Below are 17,484 nucleotides of genomic sequence, written 5' to 3'. Positions count from 1 at the left end.
AGGTGCCTGTCTCCAAGTCTGACAACCTGAATTTGATCCCTTAGACCCACATGGTAAAAGAAGAGAACTCCTGAAAATTGTCCATAAATCAAAACATGATAAAAGTTCTTCTGACCATGTCACAGCCTCTTCCTGATGGCACACATCACACATCACATCCCAAACACCAGAAATGTGTAAGCCAGACGTTCTGGAACCCAGAAGCTCTAAATCAGAGTCAGCAGGACCATACACCTTCTGAAAGCCTCTGGAATATTCCTTTCTGATCTCTCCCAGCTTAGTGTCTTGTAAAATTATATTTTCTAACTATTAGTGGTAAATGAAAGTGCAATTGACTTGTATAGATTGATTTTATGTCAATCAAAACTTTCCGGGCTGGAGAGATGGCTCAGCGGGTAAGAATACCCGACTGCTCTTCTGAAGGTCCTGAGTTCAAGTCCCAGCAACCACATGGTGGCTCACAATCATCCGTAAGGAGATCTGACTCCCTCTTCGTGTGTCTGAAGACGGCTGCAATATACTTACATTTAATAAATAAATAAATCTTTAAAAAAACTTTACTGAATTACCTCATGATTTTTGATAAATTAGTTGTAGGTGATATTGGATCTTCTCTGCGATCAGTTTCTTCTATGGGGTGAGAGAAATGACCACGAGCAGCTCTTGCTTACAATGTCTTTGCAGATAACAATTTCAAATGTATGAGATATTTATTTCCTTGCAACTACACATAGACTGATACCATGGGTCATGTGGCTGTCCCTTAACAAACCCAGGCCTGGGCTGAGAGTACAGTTCAGTGGTTAGGGTACTTGCTCAGCAGTCAGAAAGCCCTGGGTTCGATCCCCAGTGCTGGGCAGGGGGCAAAGGGCACTTCATGTTCATGAGGAAGGGGAAGGTTATTTGGTTGACCTCCTAGGGCTGAAATACAGACTGGCAGCATCATCAGAAACAAGGAACGACAACCTTAAAACCTTTCTAGAGGTTGCCATCTGAACTTCAGGATGCTCAGGTGATCCACAGTGACCTTATCTCAAGAGTCTTCCTGTCATTGCAGCTACAAAGATTCTTTTTTGTGTGTGCAGAAAGAAAAGACAAGGAATAGTAGAAACAGAAAGGTGTGGGCCAGAGAAGGGGGTGAGAGATGAAGAGTGGGGCCACCGAAGCACAATATTACACACACAGGCATAAACCTAAGACAACATGAAATCTCAATATGGAGAACTTAACTAAACACCTTAAAGAAGAATAAATGGAGACAAAGTTCTGCTCACGACAGAAAGACTCAGTATTACAATTATGTCACTTTTTTCTAAGTTGACACATATAGGTTCTGGGATATTTCAAAGTCGTAGCAGTCTGTGTGTGTGTGTGTGTGTGTGTGTGTGTGTGTGTGTGTGTGTGTGTGTGTGAGCTGAATGTGTTTAGTCCCATCCGTATGCAGGGACATGTGTACAGGAAGGCCCCAGGGGAAAATCTTGAGTATCATCTCTTAAGGACCAGCTACCTTTCTATTGAGTCTCCTTGGCCTGGCACTCAGCAAGTAGCCAGGCTGGCTCCTGGTGGAGACAGAGAGCTGTCTATCTCCACCTCCTCAGTGCTGGGATTACTCACACCCAGTGTTTTGTATGCGTTCTGCAGCTTAAACTCCGTCAGGTTCATTCTTGCACAGCAAACCAATGGAGTGATCTCTGCAGCTTAGAAATATATTATTTTATTTTAAAGGAATTCAAACCAATTCCAAATTTATTATTGAGATAGGGTCTCTCTATGTTGCCAGGCTGGCCTTAAACTCACAGGACTCGGGTGATCCTTTTTCTTCAGCCTCTTGAGTAGGTGAGACTACAGGTATGTGCTACATTACCCAGCCTGGCTCTGATTTCAAAATGCATATGGAAGCATAAAGGGCCAGGAAATGTCATATCATTTCAAAAGAAAAGGGAAGGAAGGAAGGAAGGAAGGAAGGAAGGAAGGAAGGAAGGAAGGAAGGAAGGAAGAAAAGAAGGAAAGGAAAGGAAAGGAAAGGAGAGGGAGACGGAGACGGAGACGGGGAGAGAGAGAGAGAGAGAGAGAGAGAGAGAGAGAGAGAGAGAGAGAGAGAGAGAGAGAGAGAGAGAGAGAGGAGAGGGAGAGGGAGAGGGAGAGGGAGAGAGAGAGAGAGAGAGAAGAAGAGAAGAGGAGAGGAGAGGAAAAGGAAAACAACAACAACAACAACACCAGCAGCAGCAGCAAAACCCCAAACCAGACATGTGTTAGGAGGTGCATCCTCCACCAGATCTCAGGACTCACGCAACCATAATGATTAAGAACGAGCAATGTAAACTCACCACTCAACAGCAACAAATGAATAACCCAATTAATCTATGGGCAAGGGGCTTAAATAGCTCTTTCTCCAATAGAAATGTACAATGAACTAGAAATAGAGGCTGATACTGTAAGGCAGGGGTTCTCCACCTTCCTCACGCTGTGACCCTCATGTTGTGGTGACCACCCCACTACACATCACTACCACCATAAAACTGGTTTCATTGCTACTTCATAACTGTCATTTTAGTATTGTTGTGAACTGTACTGTAGATATCTGTAGTTTTGGATAGTCTTAGGTAACCTCTATGAAAAGGGTCATTAACCCCCAAAGGGCTAAAGACCCACAGCCCGAGAAGAACTGCTTTATGGTATAAAGCATTACGGAGTGCACATCCAACCACAAGGACCTGATAGAGAGTCTATTACGAAACACAAAAGCAGAAGACTCAAGTTAACCAAGCTTTAGAGAAACGAAACCCCTTGAGCATGAAATGGCAGAGCCTCCTCGAAGATCCAGGGACTCATCCCCAAACAACTAAACAGTGTAGCCAGCAAGCCCACTGCAGGTATGTGCCCCCAAAGGATGCAGAGCAAGAAATTCACTACACTTTTACGCATCAGTGTTCCTAACTGTATCATTCACAAAGGCTCAAAGGCAGAAGCGATCTAAACACTGATGGGTGGTAAATAAACACGTAGTTATGTACTAGTGCAACACTACTCATCCTCTAAAAGGAGCGACATTTCTTACACATGCTGTAATACAGATGTGTCCTGAAGCAGTAGGACAGGCACTACACGTGAGGCCAGGTATAAGATAAACATTGTACGATTCCACTTATATGAACTATCTGAATGAGTTAAGTTCACAAAGATAGCAAAAAATATCAGAGTGTAAGTTCCCAGTGGCTGCCAAAGGGGCAGGGAGAGGGGAGAGTTTTAGTTGGAGACGAGGAAAAAGTTCTGGAGGAAGATGGTGGTGTTGGTTGTGGTTCAATGTCTCCGAATTCGCACAGAGAACTGTTAACATGTTGACCTGTATTGGTCGTAACCGCCAGTTATAAAGTAGCTGAAACCACTGCTGTGAAATCTGCCATTGATATGCCTGTGCAGAGAGGTTAGAAATGTAGATTTCTAAAGAAGAGGAGGAAGAGGGCTACTTCAGCATGTTCTATAAGGAAAATAACATTCTTGGGGCTGGGTAAATGACTCAACCTGAGTCCGATCTCTAGACCCCGAGTGAAAAGGCTGAGCCTGGTTCGTGGTAGTAATCTCAGAGCGGGAAGGCTGAGACAAGGGGATCCCTGGGACTTTTGGGCCAGCCAGCCTAGTCACTGGTGAGTCCCAGGTCCCAGTGAGAGACCCCATCTCAAAGCACCATGTGACCTACTTCTGAGGAGCTATATCTGAGGTTGATTTGGATCCCACAAACACCTGCACATGCATATGCACAGACACAGACACAGACACACATATACATGTATATACACATTTGTGAAAAGCTCTTGTATGCACAAATAAAATTAAATTTGAGAGAGAGAGAGAGAGAGAGAGAGACTCCTGCATCCCAGTTGACCTTCTAGAAGGCGGGGAAAGGGAACCACAGCCAGGAGCTCATCTTTCTTTCTGGAGCCAGTTAACCGACTGAACCAAGAACTCGGAAATCACATTTCAGGATTGCAAAAGTCTACTTCCCTGTCCCAGGCTCCCAGTGCAAGCAAAGGGTGGGAGAAGGACAGCCAAGTGGAGGACAGGACACAAACCAGGAGGCCTTCTTCTCTAGCTGCCCTGACCCTCAGAAGAGCCTGTAGACAAACAGCAGTCCACTGGAGACAGCACGAGGGTTAGCTGCATCACCCCCCCCCACACACACACACACTTCAGCTCAACTTGTCCAGGGCAGAGGCCAAGAGGCTTCGGCCCGAAGCATGGCTGGGGGAGGGCAGCATGCAGGAAACGAGCCAGGAGACAAGGCAAGGACAGAGTCCAGATTCCAGGGTGTGACTTGCCTAGGTTTCTGGCTCTGCTCGGCAGCCCTTGGAGTTATTAGAAAATGACTTTGCAACTGTGTAAGAGTGTCAGAGAGTCGTCTTGCCTGCCGTATCCCAGTCAAGCAACCCACAGTAAAAGATTGTTCAACTGACAGAGGCTAACCCCAGATCTGAGTCTAGAGTCACTATCCTGTAGAGGGGACACACTCTCTGTCTGATGTCCCCAGTGAAGATAATGGTAAGGGAAGTTTCCTGGAGAGCATTGTCCTGCATCCTCTGGCTGATGAGGGAACTCATATTCTTCAGCAGACATTAAGAGGCTCCTTGTCAAGCTAAAGGGATCTGCTACCCTATAGGTGGAACAACGATATGAACTAACCAGTACTCCCAGAGCTCGTGTCTCTAGCTGCATATGTATCAGAAGATGGCCTAGTCGGCCATTATTGGGAAGAGAGGCCCATTGGTCTTGCAAACTTTATATGCCCCAGTACAGGGGAACGCCAGGGCCAAAAAGTGGGAGTGGGTGGGGAAGGGAGTGGGGGGAGGGTATGGGAACTTTTGGGATAACATTGGAAATGTAAATGAAGAAAATACCTAATTAAAAAAAATAAATAATAATAAATATCTTTAAGTAAAAAAAAAAGAGGCTCCTTGTCACACCTCTGCAACCTACCACATGCTGAGTGACAGCAGCATGCCCTGTCCCCCTCCCTCCATCCACAAATGCTGTGGATTTTATTGCAGTCTCTTATTTGTCTCTAAGCTGAAGGCCCCATCCATTTGTATCTGCCATTGGTAACTAGTTACTACATTAAGAGCAACGTCCATACCTGACCAAGAAAATTACACATAGGCTGACTTTGTAGCTTGGATCATGTTGGGCAGTGTGATTACAAAATTGTTTAGCCAGAAAGGTAGGTGGTGGGCAGTCAAGGAGTGGCACTTGGAAACCATCTGCTTCTTCTGACACTGTAGTGGGTTGTCTTGAGGCTCTCCCCAAAGATATATCCCAGCTTGAGTTCCCAGTACCTAAGAACATGACCTTCTATGAGGAAAAGAGTGTTTGTAGATACAATTCCATGAACACTCTTAAGATGAAATTACTGTGGGTCAAGTGAATGACCTGAAGTCCAGTGGCAACATCTATGAAGAAAGAGTTGACAAAGAGGAGGAGAAACACTGAAGGGGTGGCTTGTGAAAGAGGAGGGGAGGTGGGACAGCAAGGACAGCCTGGGGCGACGACAACCAAGACAGGTCCGGAAAGAATGTTCCAGAAGCCTGCAGAGGGTGTATGGTTCTGCTGACTCTCAGATGTCAATCTCCTGCCTTCCAGAACTTCTAGCTAACACACTTCTGATGATTGTAGCATGACATGTGATATGTGGCAGCCCAAAGAGGCTGTTACATGTCCAGAAAGTTATAAAAAGTATGTATGTGTGTGTATGTGTATATGTATGTATGTATGTGTATGTATGTGTGTATTGTGATGTGTATCTGTGTTGTGTGTGTTTATACATGTGTGTACATACTACAGCATACATGTGGAAGTCAGAGGACAACTTTCAGGAATTGATTCTCCCCTTCCATCACGTGGTTCTTCCTAGGGTTCAAACTCAGGCTTCCAGGCTTGGTGGCAGACACCTTTGTCTGCTAAGCCATCTTGCCAACCCCACCTAAAAGGTTTTAAGGCTGTTCTTCCCCAACCCTGGTAGGACAGTTACTTCAGTCTGTATTTCAGACCTAGGTGATCAATCAAAAATAACCCTTCCTCATGAACTTGATGTGCGCCACTCCTCAGTGCTTTACCACCAAGCTAGACTCTTAGTCCCAGTCCTGTTTTGTTAAGGGATGGTCACATGACCCATGTAGGCACTCTATGTGTACCTTTAGGGAAGTAATAGTCTATGTCTTTGAAATTGTTATCAGAAACGACAATGTAAGAAGGGGCTACCAGTGACTATTTCTGCCATAGAAATAGCTAACCTGAGGAAGAAGCCAATAGGGAAAGAAAAACCTAGGCTGAAAAAGGAAAGTCAGGTCTCCATGCACCCCATACTCTACAAATATGTGTGCCTAGAAATATCTTTTAAACAGTAAATACCTCTTTAATGGCTTAAATCACACTGAGACAGAAACTCTGTCATTCCAGAGAGCAGGGCCAGCAGTAACTTAATTTCAAGCTTGATAATTAAAAACAACCTTTACCTGACAATGAAGGTGTCTATGAAGCACAGAAAGTTCTCCTCTGACAATGCTACAGTCAGAGGGATGTATAGGCAATCCCTTTGTTAGAACTGTTGAAGGAGCCCCAGCAGCCCTGCAGCTGAGGAAAGCCACACCGTCCACCAGCCTAATACTCACCAAGTAGCTGCTCCAATAGCAAGCCTAATTGCTTACCAAGTAGCTGCCCAATAGAGGACCTATCTCATTCTTCCAGTTCCAAGTCAACAGAACAAAGGCAATGATGTCACAAATGGGGGATCCCAGAGAGGAGAGGTATCAGGGAGGAGACGGTGCTTTCTGCCAGCTGGCTATGCATCTCTAGAAGAATGATACTTAAAGCCAAGTGATGCTCTGTTTGAAAGTCAGAAACAGCCAAGGGTGGAGGCTCGTGCCTATAATCCCAGCACTGGGGAGGTGGAGGCAGGAGGACTAGGAGTACAAGGTCACCCTCAGTTACAAAGTGAGTTCTGGCCCACATGGAGTGCAGGAGGCCCTGTCCCTCCCTCCCTCTCCCTCCAAAGTGAAATAAAACAAAAATAGTTGGAAGCATGCTGAAGAGTTGTCAAGGTGTGTCACAGTGGGCTCTTTGACAGGGACAAGTTTCTGAAAAAGTACAGTTCATTTCTCTCCCATTCATAAAGCAACCTCCACAAGTGTACATGGGCTGCAAATAGGGGAATAACAAGATGAACATCAGACATGAGAAGGAGGCAGGGGATGAAGGATTAGCAGTTTCAGGCCACCCTGGGCTCCATAGGGATTCTTTCTCTATCTTACACACACACACACACACACACACACACACACACACACACAGAGAGAGAGAGAGAGAGAGAGAGAGAGAGAGAGAGAGAGACAGAGAGAGACAGAGACAGAGAGACAGAGAGACAGAGAGAGAGACAGAGAGAGAGAGACAGAGACAGACAGAGGCAGAGACAGAGATACAGGAGAGGCAGAGAGACAGAAAATCCCAAGTAGTCATGGTATCAGGGAGGCGGGGCATAGGTTGAGTTTTGATAGGGTTTAGCACTAGGAGTTAGTGGTGGGCACTACCATCAATAGTGATGAGGGGCTGGGAAGGCAGATGAGAATGATCAGAAAGTCATGGGTTAGAGTGAAGGAACATGGACATCATCGGTGCCATGCTTTGGATCTAAAATGTCTCCCACAAGTCCCTGTATATTTTGAGTATCTGATCCCATCTCTAGGAGGTAGGGTCTGGATGGAAAATGGGTCTATAGAAGTAGGTAGGCCTCTAAAGGTTCAGTCTATCTCCAGTTTTGGGTACGGCCTCTTGTTTCCTGATTGCCACCATCATATGATTAGTTGCCTCATTCTCCCACGAACATGGACTGAGCTGTTCCTGCCACCATGCCTCTCCCACCAGGATGGACTGAGAGTCCCTGAAACTGTGAGCTCAAGTAAAACCTCCCCCCGCCAAAAAAGGTTCAGTTGTTTTTATCAGGCATCTTGTCCCAACAAGGAGGAAAGTATCTAATAGCATTGGGAGAACTTAGGGAGCGTAGAGGAGTAAGAGGATGTTGTGAGCAATGGCCCAGTCATGACTTGGATTAAAACTGAAGATGATCCCTAAGACCCTTACCATAGTTGTGTGATTTATTTTTCCACAGCAAGCAGGACTTTCCCAATGGCAGAGAAATGAGAGGAAGCAAGAATTCAAGGCATTGGAAAAGGTAGGCTTGGCAGATGTGATACCTGATGGAATTCAAAGACACAATGAGAAAGAGAAATCCTCTGTTAGGGTTAGATTCCGCCCCCCACCCCCATGGGCAATATTTCAACATAGGCAAGATATGGCACTCATGAAAAGAAAAGATTGTTATGTTTTGTTTTGCGACAGGGTTTCTCTATGTAGAATCAGCTGTCCTGGAACGTACTATGTAGACCAGGCTGGCCTCAAATTCAGAAATCCGCCTACCTCTGCCCCCCAATTTAATGCTGGGACTAAAGGTGTGCACCACCACCGCCTAGTGAAAAGAAACCCTAGAGGGAAATGGTGGCGAGTCTGGCTTTCATAAGCTAAGCAGGGAAATCCTGTGACATGTGTCTCAGAGGCTGGCGTCCAACACCAGATCTAAGGAGGTGATCCACATGGCGGAGGAAAAGCTGGAAACAATCAGCTCTCATCGTGTGGTAGAAGACACCAGAGGATAGGGCAGAGGTCAAGAAGGGCAAGTGGACAGGGCATGGAGACGCATGGCCACTGGGTGAGATAAGTGGGAATCTCTGTAAAGGCAACAGGAAGTATGTCTATCAAGATAAAGTAGAGGCTACTGTCCAGAGTCACGCCAAAGAACGGCTTCAAGTGACCTGGAGTATGGCTCTGTTTAATGACTTCAGTACAGGCAGCCAGGTCAGGGAACAGAAACCAGATGGGTATGGGCGGTAGAGAGGCTGAGTAGGGAGTCAGTATACACAGCCAGTGTAGACAAGTCTTTAAAGGAGCTTGGCTGTGAAGGAAAAGAGTGAGAGGAGCCCAATGCCAGTGCTTGCTCTTTCTCAGACAGACAAATGTCTGAAGTTAACAGCAATGAGTGCACTGCTAGAGTCATAGGCTTAACACATGAAAGACAGACAGACAGACAGGAGCAATGGGTGGAGGGAGGCTCCAGGAGAGATCGGGCAGCCCTGGGCAGGTTCACACCTCTCTTTAACATGAGAAAGATAAGTGGAGAGAGGAGTTGGGGTGATTGCCAGAGTGGGCCTTGGTGCCTCTAATTTCCTACAGTTTCAGTGTCATTCAGGCACATCAATGGTCAGGATCTATTCTGTGCCAGTGCCAATGAGGTGTGAGAAAGGGTTAAAGAGATATGACACCAAGGGACAGGGAACTATCGAGGGACAACTGAATAGTTTCTAGGCAGCCTTAGGGACTGGGACTGTTAGTAGTTCACAGATGACATGATGGACAGAGTTCTTCCATCATAGTTAGCTCTGGGGAAGGGGCAGACAGAGGTATTTGAGATGTGGGGCTCAACTGGTTGGGTTTATATGGAAGAGTAAATAGACAAAAGTGGTTCGGGGGAGTGTTACAGCATAGAGAAGAAAACTGACCACCACAGCCACGTGAGATTCTCACTACATTTAACAGCTCAGGCACTCGGCTGAGGGAACAAGGTCATTCTGTATATTTGATGGAGTCCATCTTCAACAAAGAAAGTGACCAGCTCTAGATGATGTAATAACAGAAAGTGCTAGGATCCAAAGGACCAAGCAGACATGGTTCAACTTAACCCCACTATTTTTCTTTCTGAGATTAGTCTCTCCCCCCCCCTTTTTTTCTCTGTCTATAAAACATGAAACATCCATGCTTTGTAGAGCTTATCAGGGCAAGCTGTGAAGATTAATGTATATGTCTCTGCAAAACTCCACTAGGGCCAAGGCTCACAATTCAGTACTTTAACTTAATTTAGTAGGTGCCTGGCGCATAGTAGGCACTTTGCAAATTTCCTTCTTTCTTTCTTTCTTTCTTTCTTTCTTTCTTTCTTTCTTTCTTTCTTTCTTTCTTTCTTTCTTTCTTTCTTTCTTTCTGTGTTAATATTATTCATCAAGGCACATTCTATGCCCTGAGCTGAGCTCTTCTGAGATGTTGGTATTCGTTCTGTACAGCAATGAGAACAGGACACTGATACATTCATTCCCTTATATATTTTTTTTCACTGAGCCAAGCTAAGCTGTGACTTGACTTACTGAAACCTAGGTGTAAGGATGGAGAGCGAACTCTAGAACTGCAAAGGTCAGACCCTCATGCCTGCCATTCCCACCAACAGACAGGTAAGGCCGGTAATGAGGCAGCTTTCTGTTACCGCAACAAATATCTGAGAGCAATTGATTTATAATGAGAAAGGTTTATTTTGGTTCACAGTTTCAAGTGTTTCAGAGTGGTCTTTTGGGCCTGAATAGAGGCAGAAAATCATGCCAGAGGGATCATAATGGAAGAAGCATGCACCTCACAGCTGTTGTGAAACAGAGAGAGGGAGAAGGAGAAAGAGGGAGGGAGGGACAGGGAGGGAGGGAGGGAAGGAGAGAGAGAGAGGGAGGGAGGGAGGGAGGGAGACAGAGAGAGAGAGAGAGAGAGAGAGAGGGTCCAAATATTCCCTCAATATCATTACCTTGTGACCAAGCGTTAACCCATAGAACATTTTGGAATACTTATATAACCAGAGTGCCTGGCTTGTTGAACCTTGTAGAGAATTACTGGTGAGATGAAGGAGAAGGTCCTCTCCATAACAAAGACCAAGATGGGTCCCCAGGCAACAGGACCATCCCTTCTTCATCAGCCACCAAAGACCCAAGATCACAAAGGATGATGTCTCTCTAATGAAGTTGTCCAAAGATCCAGAAAAACAAGTATAAATCAAATAGAGCCCAGTGCCACTGTTTCTGGGTTCTCTGGGTATGGAGGGCATAGGCTGGGTAGTCATGGGCAGTCTGACCAGCCAATAGGCGCTAATCTAGCAGCCCATCACTGCTAGGATTGTTGGAACACTTCAAATACTGCAGCCAAGAGCTACCTGTAGGTTTGATAAAGAAGAGCCTGAGGGTGAAGCTGCCCTCCAGCAGGCAAGAAGCAGAGCCTGGGTGAGATTCAAGCCCAAGGGATACATCTATGGGGACATGGAGCAGAGACCACCAACTGTTCTCAATTTCCACTCTCCCCTTTCTTTTAGAAGGAGAACCCCTAAGCTACGATTTATTCAGACATCTTTAATTGGCACAGCTGGAGTCTACATTTCCCAGATTCTCCTGTGGTGTCATGCGCCCAGGTACTGGTCAATGGGATATGAGTGAAAGGACAGTCCACCTGCTGAATTTATCACTCAGGAGGCTGTCACCTCCATCCCCTCCCTGTCTTCCTACAGGCAGGAACAGAAGGGGGAAAATGTGAGGGAACTTTGAGAACAGGGAGTCAGAGGTGGAGGAAGCACGAGCTCAGGATGGTCCAGTGGGCCAGAGTAGCTACCCTCCCCTGCACCGACCTTCTGCCCCTTAGCCATTAGGTGAAAGCAAACCATGTTCTAGCCCCTCTGAGGAAACCCATTTTAAGAACCATCAGTTACAGCTTATCCAGTGTCTGGCTAATAATGTCTTCCTCCAAAGTACTGATAAAATGAGAGCAGATTAGTATTTACTGAAAACTTACCACATGCCAGGAGTTGCTCTCAACACTTTACACGCACCATCTCCTGTAACCCACACCTGCCTCCCAGATGAGGGCTTTGGTTCCATTTTGCATAAAAGGAGATACCGTGCTCTAACTGATGGCATGCCATTTTTGGATGACCAAACCCACAGTCTAACCCATGTATTCTGGAATGAGATGCTATCCTCATTCACTGTGTTTTAGAGATCTCTTGTAGAGTTCCACATGGTCAGAAAGACACGGTTCAGAGCCAACGAGGCTCTTCTGCAGGTAAAGGCAGTTGCCAAGCAAGCCTGGCAACTTGGTTCAATCCCAGAATGTACACAAAGGTAGAAGGAGAAACCAACTCCACAAATTTGTCCTCTGCCTTCCACAGGACATTGTGGTACATGTATGCACACATACAATGATTTAAATTTTAAAAAGTAAGAAAACATGGTTGGATTTTTCAGAGACCTGTGCCCAAATGGTAACCTCAAAGCTGCAAGTCATTTAGTGTCTCCACAAGTCAGTTTCCTTCAAGAGAGTCTATGAGAGGAACCGAGCCACTGGCCTTCTGGAAGGATGAGAGAGATTTCCGGATGTTGAAGAATGCTTTAAAAGCTATAAAGTGAGGTACAAGTGATGAACTGCCTTAAGGCAGGCTGGAAAATCCTTAAAACCCAAATAACAAAATGCACTCTATTTTTTTTTTTAAATTGCAAATACCATCTAGCAATTTGGCAGATATCCTAGAAAGCCTGTAAAAATCTGTCAGGGAGAGGGGTACATTTGGATTTCTACATCTGTCATCCTTTACTGAAGAAGGGAGATTTAATTGAAATGGACTGGATGCGTTCAGTCCTCTGTACCTGGTGTAGGCTTGCGGTGCACACCACATCCATACACACATGCACACGAACACCACACACACATGTGCACAGAGGTTTGTGGGACCGTGGACCGTGCCAGGAAACTTGGTAAGGTTAAGTGGGTTGGAAGCCCTGGAACCCAGAGGAGTAGATTGGAGCTTCACTTGCTTCCTACCCGGCCCTGTCACGTGACCACCCTCCCTCCTTAGACAGTAAGTTTTTCTTCCTGGACATTCCTTCCTGCAAAAGGTTAATCTCTGATTAACCTCCAGGAGGTGGAATGCACCCATTTTCCACAATGAACAATCAATACACAGTTTGGAACCAAGGACTGTCTCTTTCTTCAAGAACAGCTGTGGGGAGCACGGAGAAAACCTTCGTCTACAGAGCTGCATGGCTTAAGTGTCCCACAGAAGGCCCCTCTGCTCACCGCTAAGCTTAGGACGACTCACCACCACTGAATTAAGCTGGCATTCCCCTTTCCCCGGCCCAGGACTCCTCAGCTCAAGGGCACAATTCTGCTCCCACTTCTCCTTGACCCAGCAGTGTCTAGATGTCCAGAAGTTTAGGAACCCCTGGCCCTGTGGAGCCCCTACCACACCTTCTGTTCCAGGCACCTCTGCGTGGTTTCCAGGGGCGACTGGACACTCGGGAGTCAGGGAACTCCAGCTTTAGACTCCACATCTTAGGTTGTGTTTTCCCACCCCCTGAGCGATGTATCGGCGCTTCCCTCGAATCTAGCACCCAACAGTAGGTGTAGGGTAAATGCAATCTACAGTCTCCCATGTTTCACTTGCCCAACTGGTGTTCCCACGCCCTAGCAGCTGGGCGAAATGCGAAACCACAGAGGTTCTCGATAGAAAAGAATCCTTATTAGAAAGACCAGGAGCAGCAGCAATCTGCCATAGCCATGGGAATTCACCAAGTCTAGAAACTGGGGTGGCACAAGGAATTCAAAGGTTCCCAATTCAAGTGAGCCGGGGACTTTAGCTGCATGTTGACACAGGAGTCCTATGTGACAGATCTTTCAGGTATGCCCACGAACTTCCCCAAGGTTTCTTATTTACCCACACATATACATCACGCCAGATCAAGGACCACCAGTTGAGCTCCTGGGATTCAGTCCCCATGACAGAAGGAACAGCTGAGGTTTTAAGGTTGTTCTGATATGAACTGCTATTGGAGGCTTGGTTCCCTGTAGGCAGTGTTTAGGGGCAGGGCCTATGGGAGGGAATTGCATCCTGTGTGCTTGGACCTCAGCAGTGGGCTTTGGGAGGTGGTGGGAACCCCTGAAAGTCAGGCCTCTTTGGAGGAAGTTGGTACTTGGGGGTGGCCTAGGGATGGGCTGTTTTATTTCAGCCCCATCCTTGCTTGGCCCCATTCTCGCTGAGACCCGTCCTCACTTGGCTTTCCTGGCTGCTACGAGTTGAGCTGCTTCCGTCTCCCACCTGCTTCAGCCATGTTGAAAGATCCTGGAGGGCTACGGACTGGATGGATGGAACCTTTGACATCATAAGCCTAAGTAAACTTTTCCTCCTTAACGTTGCTGGTCAAGGGTCTTGTCATATGAATGGGAAGCTAACACAAAAATTCTTTATCGGAAGGTGTGCAAGCCCAGTTTAGCTTTCAGCTGGTTCTATCCTGCCTGTCTTTCTGCCTCAGTTTCCCCCATCTGTTTAGTGGAGGATGCTTTCCTTCTGCTTCTTGCTCCTGGCTTTATTTCCCCCTCCTTTGACAGTGCTTAGCTACTTTGAAGGAACAATGCTCGCTCCTTCTCTCCCTTCTGGACCAATCAGTGCCAACATGCTGCCTCCTGCCCTCCCTAGCACACATACGTGTTCATGAAGTCAGGAAGATGGCTGTTAATGAACCCTAGGTTAATCACACAGATAGGAAGAGACTTCCCAGAGTCACAGGGCTCTGCCTTCTGCACAGGTCAGAGGGTTTGCCCCCCACCCTCACCCCCACCCCCAGCCATCTGTGACAAGGGAGCCTTGGCTCCCGCAATGGGGACTGAAGCAAGCTCTCAATGTGAGTTTGCCTCACCCGCAGCAATCATCTCTCAAAGGCAGAGGGAGGCACCTTAAGCCCTGTGGTTATCTGGCCAACACCCCTAGGCCTGCATTGGCTTGGTCTGTCCTCCCCTCATGCCAGCCCTGAAGTCTCTGCCACTAGCTTCATTCCCTCCTCCCTAGCAGGCTGTGGCCCAAAGTTGGCAGCCACTCAAAGCTATGATTTTAATTTCCCCTTCTTTGCTCTCACATGATCTTGGGGTTCTCAAGGTCAGGAAGATGTCCTGAAAGGCCATCCCAGGAGGGTGGAGAAGCATTCCCACAACTCATGGTCCCCAGTGTCATATGCAGAGGTTTGACTTTCAAGGGGAGGCCCTGGTGGCTTCTAGCAGAAAGCCTGTTAACTGATTTTGGCCTATAGCCCCCTGGGAGCAGTTTCCTCAAACCCTTGGGCTCAGATAGGGTAGGGTGGGGTGTGTGGATGTTGCCTAGGGCAGAGAACTATGCCGCGTTCACGTTCCCTGCTGACTTACTGTTGAATTGAGATGTCTGGACTAGAGTCCACACACAATTCTTCCTTTTGTTTCCTCAGCCTTGCAGAGCGAGCTTCCTTCTGAAAGGCATAAAGAACTCTTTCTTCAGCTCACAGGGGCTTCTGGGGCTGCCTGTCGCCACCGCCACTGCCACCAGCTTGTTCTGCCCGGCTCAGTCTCTGATCTACATGCCTAGGCCAGCCCCAGGCACCACTGGCTGCTACAGCTCTGCTACCCTGCAGCCAATGCTCTCAAGGCCTGTACCGGGGTGGTGACTTCCATGGCAGGATGCCAGTCCTGGTTCTTAAAGCCACAGAGCTGCTGGTGGCTGGAAGAATGCTCTAAGGCTAATTCCCTTTGCGGGACTTTCTTGCTTTCCCTGGGCAGCAAGGAAGCATGATGACACAAAGGCATGGCCATCATTACCCACACGAATGGAAAACCTGCTGCAGTAGGGTGGAAGTCCCAGAAATTCCAATGTCACAGACCTAGGAACTCACATAAGCCCTGAGGAGTTTCACAACTACCCTGGTGATTCCTGTGTGAAGCCAGACTCTGGGATTGCTGTCTGTGCTGTCCAAATGTCAGACTGCACTGGGTCATTTGAGGTACAGGCGAAAATGCAGGTACTGATCTGAGAGTCAGGCTCTTGCGGATCAATGGCTGCTGGCCCTGGGGCTGTGCTGGGTTAGGCACGGGTGGGTGCAAAGCCTGGGTAAATTGCTCTCCAGCATTCAATGTTCCCTGAACTCATCTGAGGCTTAACTGAGGTAATAGGAACACAACACTAGGCCAGTCTCTAGCACTCAGACTATGCTTGAAAGACATTGGCAGGCCTGTGTGTGTGTGTGTGTGTGTGTGTTTTCCCCTCCCTTGGTCTGAATGTTTCCTGTGAGGAAGAGCAGGTTCTGCTTTCTCTTGCCTCAAAGCTTTCAGGACTTCCCTTCAGAGTCAGCATTAATCCCAACCATACAAGGTTCTAAAGCAGATAGTGCCAGCCTGTTCCTGTGGCTTCACCTTCCCTATCTCTCCGGAACCTCATACCCCACCCCAGCACAAATCACACACGTAAGCACAGTGCAGGTCCTTTTGGTGCCAGGCTTGGCATGTCTCTTCTTGGGTCACTTTTCCAATTCTTTTTCTCCTGTTGGTTAACTTCTTCCCCTCCTGGAGGAATTGGGATGGGCGTGACTTGCCCTTTGTTATAAGACAGCGAGAAGACACCATCTGCACCCCACCACCACCACCAAAACCAAAAAAACCAGACTCCCACAGGATACTTGAATCCACTGGCACCTTGATCTTACTTAGACTTCCCAGTCTTAACTTGTGAGAAATAAATTTCTGCTGTCTACAAGCCATCCAGCTTGTGGTATTTTGTCATAGCAACCTGAATAAATGGAGAAAAAGACATTGTGCTGAGTGAAATAAGGAGAATGTCTTAGTTAGGGTTTTACTGTGAACAGATACCATGACCAAGGCAACTCTAATAAAGGATAGCATTTAATTGAGGCTGGCTTACAGGTTCAGTCATTATCATTAAGGTGGGAGTATAGAACCATCCAGGTGGGCATGTTACAGGAGAAGCTGATAGTTCTACATCTTCATCTGAAGGCTTCTAGGAGAAGACTGGCTTCCAAGCAGCTAGGATGAGGGTGTTAAAGCCCAGGCCCACAATGACACACTTCCTCTAATAAGATCACACCCCCTCCAACGAGGCCACACCTCCAAATAGTGCCACTCCCTAGACCAAGCATACTCAAACCACCACAGAGGAGTCCATAGTTCTACCTGTAATAAGGTACCTAAATCAGCCAAGGTCATCACTGGGACAAAAAGTAAACCAGTAGATAGGAAGGTGTGGAGGAGGAAACTTCCGAGTTACCGTTTAATGGGTCCAGACTTCAGTATAGGATAATGAAAAGGTTCTGGAGATGGACACAGTGACAACGGTTGTGAAACACTGTAGATGTAACTCAGGCAATCATGCTGCCATCATACAATAGCTTATTAGATATCTAAATTTTAAGAACACGCCTAACCTGTACCCCTCAGGAGGCGATGGTTTGCAGATGGCAAATGTCCAAGGCCTGAGGAAAGTGTGTCCTTTCCACTTTTCTAGAGGCTTAAGGATGAGACTTGGAACTCCAGAAAGTAAGACTGCGCGGTTGACCAGAGATGCAAAGAATGCCAAATATTTACAGATGGATTCTTTGGCGGATGTGACGATGTAGGCAAAAGTTCTAAGGGGGAGAAATATCTCAACACTCAGTGTCAGAATACACTCTGTAGGGAGAGCAATCGCCTACATCAGAGGAATATAGAGGTACAGTCAGTTTACCTAGAAGTCTCCTTGAGTAGCATTAAAATCTGGTAACAATCGCATGCTCACAATTGAAAGGT

The 17,484-nt window shown here is 46.9% G+C and overlaps 1 protein-coding gene across 3 annotated transcripts in view; it reads right to left on the bottom strand.

The window, feature by feature from the left end:
• Positions 1-15,315, bottom strand: part of Dglucy (D-glutamate cyclase) — a 95,022-nt gene extending 79,707 nt beyond the window's left edge. For all 3 annotated transcript variants that reach the window (XM_021178971.3, XM_021178972.3, XM_029484363.2), the window contains exon 1: positions 15,082-15,315. The gene's annotated coding sequence lies outside the window, so the exon portion shown is untranslated. The remainder of the gene's footprint in view (positions 1-15,081) is intronic.
• Between the last annotated feature and the right edge of the window lie 2,169 nt (positions 15,316-17,484).

This window comes from Mus caroli, unplaced genomic scaffold (genome assembly GCF_978045245.1).
Source record: "Mus caroli unplaced genomic scaffold, Mus_caroli_1 scaffold_14, whole genome shotgun sequence".
NCBI classification, from domain to species: domain Eukaryota; kingdom Metazoa; phylum Chordata; class Mammalia; order Rodentia; family Muridae; genus Mus; species Mus caroli.
This window is presented reverse-complemented; position numbering and strand designations above follow the sequence as displayed.